The following is an 8,916-nucleotide window of genomic DNA, read 5'->3' as shown; positions in this document are numbered from 1 at the left end:
ATTGTTGCAAAATTAGTTACAACACCTGCCCTGCCCCAACTGACAATAATGAATTAGGGGCTGATTAATGGATTTGAACTTCCAGCCTGGCTCCTGCTTGTCTCCCTTAGCTGTAATTCAGGACCTTTGTGGCATATGTGTAACTATTCTGAGGTTCAGAGCAGGGTCACATAATAGTTGCAACTGGCAACTGAACTCTGGAGGGGCCCCTCAGGAAGCACTACAGGAAATGGCTACTAATGATGAGCCTGAACTTTTGAACCTGGTAAGTAGTTTCAGTTTTGCTAAGATCGTATTTCTGCAATTTTGCACTTATTCGCGGGGCGCGAAGTTGTACTGGGAAGCCGCGAACTCACGTGAACAGTGCGAGCAAAATCCGCTGCTCGCGGATTTGCGGATTTTGCGGGAGATTCGCGAATCTCGCGGATTGCGAATTTACCGAAAATCCGCAAAATCCGCGAGCGAAACGGATTTTCCGCCCATGCTTACATAAAACACTGCTGTAGCAATGAGATGCAGTGAACTGAGAGAAAGGTCAGTTAATTTATCAAGGTCCTTATTACATGAGCTGAAACTGAGTCCTTTCCGAAATTTATCACACTCTTGTGTGCCTTTGAGCGTAGTTTGGGCTATACATTAGTTATGAACTTAAAGCATTCTTTCTGGCCACATAACCATTCCTTAGCACTCTTGAATTTCTTTTGTCCCATCCATCTTCCTCTCCCTCGTTTTCTCTCTGTTTATCACTTCGTCTACCTCTACCTTTACCACTCCCTTTCCATTGCTTCCTTTCTCTTCATCACCCGCTCTCACTTTTTCTTTCTCTCTCCCTACCTCTTTCTCACCATCTTTCTCTGTCACTCTCAGTCTCTCTCTCTTCCTCATTCATCCTTGGTCTTCATTTTAGGCACCGAGGGGTTGAATAAGGCCTCTACACATTAGAGGCAAAGAAAGAGTGGCATGTAAAGGCCAGCTATTAATATTTACATTATGCTCCTCCATCCCATAGTATGTTAACACTGTGGGCCCACATCTCAAAGCCAAATGTATGACCATAAATGTCTGTTTGTTAAGTATCCACCAAAGGATAATAAGCATTTACTTCTGCATAATTGTGAGTCATAACTTTGTACAATTATACAATAGTAAACCCCATGTGGGGAGTGGGAGGATAAAACAAGATCTGCCTCGAGAGTTTGCGAATACCCACCAAATTGAGCATTCTCAAACTTCTGTCCGACCCTTTCCTCCTTGCAAGTCCCAGGGTGGGAAGGGGAAGGGGAACGGAACACCCCGAACTTTTGTAGTGTGCCGAGGGAGGTGTTTTTCCCGTGGAAATGAGGTACAACTGCAAAGAAACCTTTCCCAATTAGAAAATGTACTCTTTATACAGCCCAGGGCCCGAGTCGAGGTACCACGCAGGTGGACGGAGTCCCCCCACTTATTTTGCAGGGTGGACGCCATCCCCCTGCCAAACAGCTGGACTTCACCTTTTTAGCCTCTCTGGTACGAGATCGGAGCCACCTTTCGTGATGTCATTTCCTGTTGTGATGTCAAATACGGTGACAGCGTCCTCCCACTTCTTTTTTTAGGATTTGTGCCCTGAGACAGCCTGCGTTTTGGAAAGAGTAAAATCCAAAAATGCCAATCAACCTAAATGGCACACAATATTGCCAGTAGGACACCTGGAAACCACAGACTGCTACGACTTTCCAAACCTACTACTGCCAATGTTTGTGAATTTCAAAAAGATGTACACCTGCACTCCTTCAGAGGAATGTTTTCAGAGGGGCAGATTTAACTATTCTGTTTGTAAATCGGTCACAAAATATTTTGTATTTCTTAAATGAACACATTAAAACCATTTTTTAGTAAAATGAGGACGAGAAAAACCAACAGAGAGGTTGCAGATCCAGGGCTCCCCAGACCCAACCAACAAGCCACAAATACATTTCATTTGGGGGCGGGAGTCTATCACTATCCCATACACCCCCCATGAAGCTGGGCGCCTGGAAAAGCAGAAATAAGTATGCACATTTTTTCAAAAAAGAATCATCCCTCGACACAAGAGATCCCAACCTGTGCATGTTACGGATGGGATTGATAGAAAATGAGAGGGAGTACATTTCTTTGCCACGTGTTTTCGACACACATGGGCCACCTGTAGAGTTTGGTGGAGAATGTTCGCAGTAATAAATTGACAATGATCCGACCCCACCAAACTCGCATACCTCCCCCTTATTTAGAGGTGGTAGAACCACCTTCCTTCTGTCAGTAGACCCTAATCTGCTTCAAGCTGTATAAAAACCCTTGACTCACTGTTCTGTCCATCACTGGACTGCTGGGCCACAGTGGCCATCAGTTATTTTCCTTGTCTAAAGGCAGGGCAAACCAAGACTGGGACAACTAACAGTGGTTCTGATACACAAGGCAAACCCCCCAGGATTATCAGGATCATTGTTTCAGTTTTTTCTTTAAGAAACTCTCACTTTGCGGATATCTTTCAGTTTAACAAACAAGCATTTGCAATGCAATCGGTTTCGCCTTTGGGATCTTACATGTATTTAGCTATGCAGCACGTCAGCTTGGGTGCTGAAACATCTACTGTTCTTTTTTTTTTTTTTTTTTTTTTTTTTTTTTTTTTTTTCTTATATCCTCATTTTGCGAATGAATGTATACGGATTACAATAGAGAACTTTAAGACTTCCACTTTTATTCCTTCACTCTTTTCTCATATTTTCCGGCCACATAGAGTACCCCTTTGGTGGAACTGTCATGTTATAGTCCTCCTGTATCCTTTACCATATTCAATAATTCATGGCGGCAAGGAAGGAGAGCTAGCCTTTTTTGGCTACTCAATGGAAATTATTCCCATCTGAATTATTGTCACCGCTTTAATCATCGGACAAGTTGTTTTAATCAAATTTCTCTTGTATATTAATTAGTATAGTAGTTTTCCCAAATTTCCCAAAAGTTAAATTTTTTGGAGAGTTTCCCCTTTCTATCTAATTTGTTAATGGTAATAATGGAATTAAGCCAATCTCCATGCAGCGGAGGCGTTGGCTTTATCCAGTTCAGACAAATCTCTCTTCTGGCAAGAAGTATCAAGACAAATAATAAATTTTCTTGTTTTTTGGTTAACCTCTCGTTACTTACATTTAGCTCAGTGCATATCCCAAAAATAATTAATGTTGTACTTACATTTAGGTTTGTTCCCAATGTCCGACATATCGTGTTACCTACTTCCTGCCAGAAGGGTTCTAGTCGTGGACATCTGTGAAACATATGTATGTCGTCCGCCTTCTCTAGTCCACACTTGGGGCAGGATTTTATACTTGCTCCTTTGAATTTTGACAGTTTATTTGGTGTCCAATATGCCCTATGCAGTGTGAATAAGTGGTTTCGCTTTAAACGTGCTGGTTTAATGATATTCCAACATTTTTCACATGATTTCTTCCATAAGCTATCGAGGTCTGAGTCTATGATGCTTTTACTCCAAGTCGATTCCGATAATGAAACGTCATCATCTCTTGGCGTGATTATAGCCCAGTACCATATAGAGATTTCCTTTTTTATTGGGGAGGTCTTCATGATCTCTTTCTCTATTTCTACATTTCCCGTTTTTTTCTCCAACAGGGAGCTTGCCCAGCTTGTAAGTTGATAATATTTAAATTTTGAAAGGGTCCCTTTAGTGGTTTCTGTAAGTTGTTCCCATGATACTATTGAGTTCTCTGTCATCAGTTGTCCCCATTTGTTGATTCCTGCCGTTCTTAGAGGAGTTGCTAGGGCGTCTTTTAGGCATTCAGGTGTGCCTGGTGAGTCCCATATAGGGGCAGCATAACTATAGTAAGGAATGTTTAATGCGCTTCTTACTTGATACCAGAGTTTTGCCATATTTTTTAGTATCTTTAATTTTATTTTTTTAAAGAATTTGGGATGTCCAAATTTAAACAGGAAATGGTCAACTTTATTTGTTAGTATTTGGAGATATTGAGGGTAAAAAACATAGCTGTTCACCAATGATCTTACATTCTTAAATTGAAAAGCTCTATAGTATTCCATAATATCTGGACTGGCTATTCCACCTTGTAGTTTCCTTCTTCTCATTTTGTTCCAGGCAATCCTTGAGCCTTTTGACGCCCATATGAAAGTCGTTATATCTCCTTGTATTTTTTTCAACTGGTTATTTTTAAACTCCAATGGTATGACATTAAAAAGGTAGGTAAATTTAGGAAGGATCGACATTTTCACCAAATTAGATCTTCCTATCATGTTTAAAGGTAGCTTATCCCATACCTTCAGAAGCTTTTTCATTTCTAACGAGATCTTACTCAAATTTATTTCGGGGATTTTTTCGAGATCTTTTACTAAAATTATACCCAAGTATTTTAGTTTATCCTTTGTGTATTGGTTATTTTGTTGTGTATTCCAGCTCATTGATTCAGTTTTTGATTCATTTATTAAATATCCAGATACCTTCCCAAACTCTGAAATTACCTTGTTTATTGCTGAGGAGGAGTTTTGATAATTCCCTGTAAAAATCATTAAATCGTCCGCATATAAGGCCACTTTTTTGATCCAATCCTGATGTTTAAAAGGGATTATTGATTCGTTGTTTCTTAATGTGGCTGCCAAGGGTTCAATATATAGATTAAAGAGCAAAGGAGACAAAGGACACCCTTGTCTTGTTCCTCTTTGAATTATAAAATTATTAGTTAGATTCCCATTAACTAGGATTTTTGCTCTCGGGGTTCTATAAGTCTCAGATATTAGTTGACTAAAGTTTTGACCCAGATTATATTTATTGATAAGTCTGTTTAGAAAAGACCAGTTAACTCGATCGAACGCTTTAGCAGCGTCAAAAGTTATTATTGTGAGGGGTATTTTTTCACTGGTAGCTAAGTCAACTGCTGCAAAAAGTTCGTGGGTTAGGTTAAATATTTGCCTCTCTTTTATAAAGCCCTTTTGGTCTGGATGTATCAAGTTTGGCATTACCCGAGCTAATCTGTCTGCTATTATTTTTGTGAAAATTTTATAATCACAGTTTAGTAGGGATATGGGTCTATAAGACTCACAGGCTGTGGGGTTTTTTCCTGGTTTTAGAATAAGACTTATAATGGCATCATGCCAGGTATCCGGGGTTTTTTCTTTATCCCTATATATTTTGTTTAGTAAACTTGTTAGAGGGGGGGTTATAGTTTCTTTTAATGCTGAGTATAGTTCATTTGGAAGAGCGTCAGGCCCAGCAGCTTTCCCTTTTTTCAAAGATTTCAGGACTGATTTTACTTCTTCCATTGTAATTTCTGCGTTTAGTTCTTCTTTTTCCAGGTCTGATAATCTCGGCAAATTTAGAGAATCCAGATATTCTTCTAATTGCTCTGGAGTAGAGGAGGAATCTTCCATATATAGATTTGAAAAAAATTTTTCAAATTCCTGCTTGATTTCTGACTCTTCCGACGATGTCCCAGGCTGATTGCTTAATTGTATTTTGTCTATTTTGTTTCTAGTCTGTTCCGTTTTAGTTTTCCAGGCCAGTAATTTTCCGCATCCCTCACCGTACTCGTGGGTGGCAAGTTTACTAGCTTCCCATTTAGTTCTAACTCTGTCTTCGAGGTAATCTGCTAGCTTCCCTCTTAAATCTTTTCTTTCCTTTTCCAATGTGTTTCTTGTTTCGGGATTCGGTTCTATGTTGATTCGTACGTCTAATTGACTTATACTCTCTTCCTTTTCTTTAATCTCTTGCTTGGTAATTTTTGCTCTGTGGGCCCCCAGGCTTATAAGTTTGCCTCTGATGGTTGCTTTGTAGGCATCCCAGGTAATTTGCTCTGAGGTACCTACTTTATTATCCTCAAAAAAGTTTGCTGAGGTTATGTTCAGATCTTCCCTTATTTTTGGGTCCAGAAAGAGAGTGCGATCTATTGTCCATCTAAATTGAGATTTCTTTATTTCAAAGTGCACTGTTATTTGAACCGCTGAGTGGTCAGACAAATGTTCGGGCAAATGCTCCAGAGTTTTGATGCTTCTATGAAAGTCTTTGCTGATCAGAAAATAGTCAATTCTGGACTTGTGTCCTAATTTTTTGTTATGTAGGGTAAATGGGTGCTCCTTTTTCCCTTTCTCTCTCCACATATCGATCAGTTCTAAGTCTCTTTTATAAATATTAAGCCATTCTCTCATTTTTGGTAAATTTGATTGCCTTCCTGGAGGGGCTCTATCTAATTTAGGATCTATCATAATGTTAAAATCGCCCCCGAGCAGAATTGGGTCGGATGTTGTTAATAGCTCTGAGTATAAGTTTTGTAGAGGGTTTGAGTCATCAATATTTGGACCGTAGTATCCCGCTATTATTAGGTTATTTCCATATATCTTCACTCTTGCTACAGCCCATCTGCCTTTGCTGTCTACTGTTTTCTGTATAATTCTTGCATTAAGTGTTTTTTTAAAGAGTATTGCAACTCCCTTTATATTGCAATTTTGGTTTGTACAGACGTAAGAATCTATCCAGTTCAGTGACTTTATTATATGTACCCATTCTTGGCTTAAGAGATGGGTCTCTTGCAGAATGATGACTTCACTATCCACTAATCTTAAATATTCAAAGATTCTCCTCCGTCTACTCGGTGTTCTGAGCCCATTTACATTCCATGACAAGATTTTGAAGTCTTTCACTGAATTAGACATGGCCTTTTCTTTCTGTTAAGTTTTTATTCCTGAATTCCATTCTTTTCTCGTTCTCTTGTGTACTCCATTGATTCGTTCTTGAGGATACTTTTTTTTCAGTTTTTTCCCTAGTTTGCTCCCCACCCATGGTGTCTTTTTTACTTGATTTTATATTTTTTCTGTGTTTATCTTCGCCCACCCCGAGGAAGCCTCCCGTCTTTCTTTTGGGCGTTTTGTTCGCCCTGTTCGAGATCCACACTTATCTTTTTTTAAAACGTTACCTATCCTTATATTTATGTTTCAGTGCGTAGCTTAGTCTTAATCTGTTCAATGAGTTCCTCCACCTCACTTGGTTCTCTGATGTTATGCATTTTGTTCTGCCACATGATTCGCAGTGCGGCGGGGAATCTCATTTGGACCGTTGCCCCTAGAGTTTTCAATTCGGCCATATATTGACCTAACTCCCATTGTCTATCTTGTGTGGCTTTTGACATATCCGAACGTATCCTAAAGGTCCAGTTGTCTTTCTTTAGGGAGCTGCTTTTTAAACCTTCACTTAGGATTCTCTCTTTTAGAGTGTATGTTTTGAAATTTATTAGAATCCTTCTAGGCGTCTTTCTGTCTCTACTCTTTCTGAACGGGTCTCGGTGTACTCTTTGAATATCGTCACTCAAGTTCAAATCCTTTGTCCATGGAAAGAATTCTTCAAGCAGAGAGATAGAGAAGTTTTTTATGTCCTGCCCTTCTAGATTTTCTGGTACATTTAAAATCCTAAGGTTATTTTTTCTTGCCTGGTTTTCAAGGGATTCCAGTTTTTCTTTGGTGGCTTTATCCGAGCCCCTTAATTTTCTTATCTCTGACTGGTTAGATTCAACTCTTTTATTGAGTGACACCACCTCTGATTCTATTGCAGCCACTCTATCTCCCAGTGAATTCAGCTTTTGTTCTAAGGTCTCGCATACTTCCTGGATCTTGGCCTGATTAGACTCGGATACCAAGAATCTTTCTTTCATCTCTCCTAGAACTTTCTCCATGAAACTCTCCATGAGTTTTCCAGTTTGCTCTAGGAAAGATTGAGGAGGAGGATAGTCTGGGGGACAATTGGATGTACTTGCGGCAGATTCAATTACGGTGGTTCCGGGACGGTTAGGTACATTCTCAGGAGTTTCCGTATTTTCACTTTGTATATTTATATCACTATTTAATTCCGTACTCATTTTCGAATCTATATCAATCAGGTTTTTGGGAGATTCTTCAATTTGGGGGGGTAGCAGAATGCGAGGGCTTTTCCCCACTATTTGCAAGGGTTGTTGCACTTTAAAGAATGATCTCAGTGAGGGTGTGATCTTAAGTTTGTGTTCAGAGAGGGCTCCTGCTTTGTCTGGTCTTGGTTTGGGTTGACGCTCTGGCTCCCTATTAGTAGAGCTTTTCTTGTATTTTTTCTGAATAGGCAGGGTTACTTGTTTAGGAGGTTGTGTATAACTTCTTTTAGAAAACTGCCTATTTCTAAGGCAGTAGCTTGATATCACTCCTTTTTCAAGTTCCGTTTTCTTCCCCCGATCTTTCCCTTCTGCCTCAAATTTTGTCTTTGAAAATAAATCAAACACTCCTGCTCCACTGCCCTCTAAGCAGTTATCTTTTTCAGCCTCTATCTTATGTTCAACCTGCTGTTCACCTTCCTTACACCCTTCTATTAAATCCAGTGCAATCCTCCCCTGGCTATTTTCATCCCCTCGTACCTGGCTCATGTGGCTGCAGTAGAGGCAGAAACCTGACTTGTCTTCCTTGCTTCTCTCGCTCCACAGCTCAAGCTTCTCACTCTCTGGACGAGAACGCCAAGTATTTTCCAGACACGGGCCGCCTCTTCTCCTGTGGGATTTCCTGCTATCTTGCCTGCTGACGCTCCCTTGACTTCCCCGGCAGTCCTCCCCTCTGTGCCTCCAACACCTCGGCAAATGTTTTGGGTAATCCTGTTTGTTAGCGCTGGTGCCGCTACTGCTGCTACCGCTGCCGTCTTTGCCCCGGAAGTGGAAGCTCACTCTTCCCTGCGCTCTCCGGCAGTTGCGCTGGGCCCCCGAGGCTGCTGCCCATCTGTGTGGGACGTCCGTCGTGGCGTTTAATCTGCACTGCCCAGCTCGGAATCCCCAGGGTCAAGGTTGATGTGAAACCAGGATCAGAGACGGGCCGCGTCAATACCTCGCTACCCCCGTCAATTCCGCCAGGAGCCAGGAGCTGTGTCCGTTCCGTTCCGTTCCG

Source organism: Lissotriton vulgaris, chromosome 3_1, assembly GCF_964263255.1.
Source record: "Lissotriton vulgaris chromosome 3_1, aLisVul1.2, whole genome shotgun sequence".
Classification (NCBI taxonomy): domain Eukaryota; kingdom Metazoa; phylum Chordata; class Amphibia; order Caudata; family Salamandridae; genus Lissotriton; species Lissotriton vulgaris.
Note: the sequence above shows the minus strand (reverse complement) of the source record.